The sequence below is a fragment of the Bidens hawaiensis genome, unplaced genomic scaffold, assembly GCF_021521415.1.
Source record: "Bidens hawaiensis isolate Kalapana, Puna unplaced genomic scaffold, B.hawaiensis_p1.1 tig00031489_1, whole genome shotgun sequence".
NCBI classification, from domain to species: Eukaryota; Viridiplantae; Streptophyta; class Magnoliopsida; order Asterales; family Asteraceae; genus Bidens; species Bidens hawaiensis.
This window is the reverse complement of record NW_027495314.1, coordinates 20,136-23,171: the sequence shown is the minus strand read 5'-3', so window position 1 is coordinate 23,171 and position 3,036 is coordinate 20,136.

Here is a 3,036-nt window from a genome sequence, read left to right as displayed (position 1 = left end):
CTGCTGGCTTTTACTAATTAGGTGTAAGTTTTAAAACAGGCTAACTGTTTGTTATTGTGGGGCCACCTAAATTATAATTTTTATTTTTAATTAGTGAAATAATTTAACACCATTTAGAATAGGATAAATAATACGTTACATTTCGAATGTGGTTGATAAATTGTTGAACCACTTAGGAGCACAAGTTGAATTATGAGTATTTTGATTGTTTCACAGGATATTGTCTCTCTTTCATATCTTATGTGGATTAATAAGTTGGCACGAGCCAAACATATGATGCATCTTAACACAAATCATATTTTTATTTGTGCCAAATAATTTAATCTAAACTTTGTCACATATATATAAAATTTGTACAAAGTGAGCATGACAATTCTAACCCATTTTTATAAACAAGTCAAATGAGTTGTAAGCGGGTTGAGCTGTAAACGGGTTATAAAACAAAATACCTTATTATTTGAAAATTGAATATTAAGAGTGATTATATTTCTTGAATGTTTAAATAGTTTATTCAGATGAAACTTGATTGGATTGTTTGATTTCTTCATGTTTAGATGAAGCTTGCTACGTATTAGTTCAATATGAATTTGATTTTCAATCCGTGTCTTTTGATTTAAATTAGGGTTTTTAATGCTATCCTAAAGTTTTATATCTTGTTGAGATGTCTAAAGGTGGATCACCTCAAGTCCTTAAGTTATTCAACAAGGATCACCTCAAGCTATTCAACGATTGCGTGATCTAAATTTTCAGGTTATGCTAAACACCAATTTTCTTAGAACGACGACTTTCTTATAATTAGCCTACTGTACTCTTTAAATTTTGAGACACATGTTACCCACTCTAACCAAACTATGTTGTCTTAACCGGACCTAAGCTGACTTTTAGGACGTGTTCGTTTCATGGACTTTTTTTTAAAGGATTTGGAATTGGAATTGGAATGGAATGGAATGTTTGAGAATCCCTATCATGTGTTTGGTTGGTTAATATGTATTGGAATTGGAATATTCTTTTGTTTGTTTTTGGTCGGTTACGGATTCGTTTTCGGTCTTTTGTTTCGTTGTGGTCGTTTTTTTCAGTTTCATTTCTGTTCGGTTTCAGTTTTTTTTTTCGTTTTGATCGATTTTTTCGGTTTCCATCAATTCGGTTCAGTTTTGGTTTGTGTTTCATTTTCATCGACTTTCGGTTTCGGTTCATTTTTCGGTTTTTTTTTAAGAACGAGGGCAAATGCGGAAACGTTTTAGTTTTTTTACATTTTTCGTTTTTGATATATATTTTGAGTTATGATCTTTTTATTAATTTTTTTGAATTTTTTTTGAATTTTTTTTGAGAGGTTTTTATTTTCCATAACAATCTTTATAAAATAGGAGGGATTTTAAAATCCTATGAAATGTGGGATTTGATTGGATTTAGTTTCCATTTCCATTCTTTTATTTAATGAAACGAACATATCAATTCATAAGATTTAAAATCTCATTCCTTAGAATTCCTTCCAAATCCTTGAAACGATTTGAACCTTAGAGTTTGGCTTGGATGTTCCACAGGAATCTATACCGCCAACTGTCACTTAACAGTCGTTACGCAACCAGAAGCTCTCACTTGTCACTTGACTTTGTTAACGAATTCTTATAATTGATTTGCTTATATCTTAATTGTAAGATGTTAATTGTAGCAAATAAGTAAAAGTTAAAGAAAAAACAATCTGTATAAAGCAAAAAAAACTCTTATAGAAACTAAATCAATAATTTTAAATATTTATTGGGTACTTTGGTGACCGACTCAACCTGATGAAAAGAGTTTCATGACTCAACTCACTCCGACAGAAAAAAAAAGTCCATAACGTGCAAAAAGTAGGGGTGTAAACGAGTCGAGCTACTCGAGATCAGCTTGTTAAAAAGCTTGATCGAGCCGAGCTGAATCGAGCCTGAGCCCGAGCTCGAGCCTAAAAGTAAGCTCGTTTAATAATTGAGCCCGAGCCCGAGCTTCACTTATCGAGCTCGAGCTTAACTTATCGAGCTCGAGCCGGCTCGCAAGCCTAAACGAGCCTGTCATTTATATAATTTTTTTAAAAATATATTCAATAATAATTAGTTAATATATATATAATGTTATAAAAAATAAATAAAAATAACTAAATAATATATATTTTTTATACATAAAATTATAATGGAAAAAAATATATAAAAATAATTATAAAATTGTATAAAAAATAATTGATAAATAATAAATGAGCCGAGCCCGAGCCGAGCTCGAGCTTGAGAATCAACTCAAGAGCTCGAGCTTTGAAAATAGAGCTCGAAACGAGCCGAGCTCGAGCTCTGTGTAAGTTAAACGAGCCGAGCTCGAGCCTAGTCAAGCTCGGGCTCGGCTCGACTCGGCTCGTTTGCACCCCTAGCAAGAAGGATATATACAAAGCGATAAAATATCAAGAAAATAATACTTAATTTAACACAACACTACTAAGATCATACGTAGTGAGGCACTTTCTCACCCAAAACGCCCCTAAAGTTCCTGAAATACCATCCCGGGACGCCTTGGGTGTTTTTATGTGGGGGGCACTTCCCACAAAACGCCAGAAGGGAGAGAAGTGGGGTGTTTTAATTGGTTGCTTTATTATATTTGTTGTTTTTAATATAAGAAGAATAATAAGGTAATGATTTGAATGGCTCTATTCATCACACAACTTGGTTGTAAAACGCCCCTATGATGATGTAACGTCATATGACGTAAAACGTTCCCAAAAGTTTCATTCACTACACATAATTCTAATGCAACTATTTCTTTCAAATACAACATTTTCCGGATGTAATTATATGAAAACGTTACATTAGTTCTAATGTGACTTTTTGTTATTTAACTGTTTTAAAATAATATAAAGGCTGCGCTACGTTAGTGAAACTTTTAGTAGTGTGTATACAAACCGCTCACCGCTGAGAAATAGTAAAATATTTATTGAAAAGATAACATCTTTTATACACTACATGTATTGATATGGTTTTTGGATGAGAGGCATATACCACATTCCAATGCATGACTGCT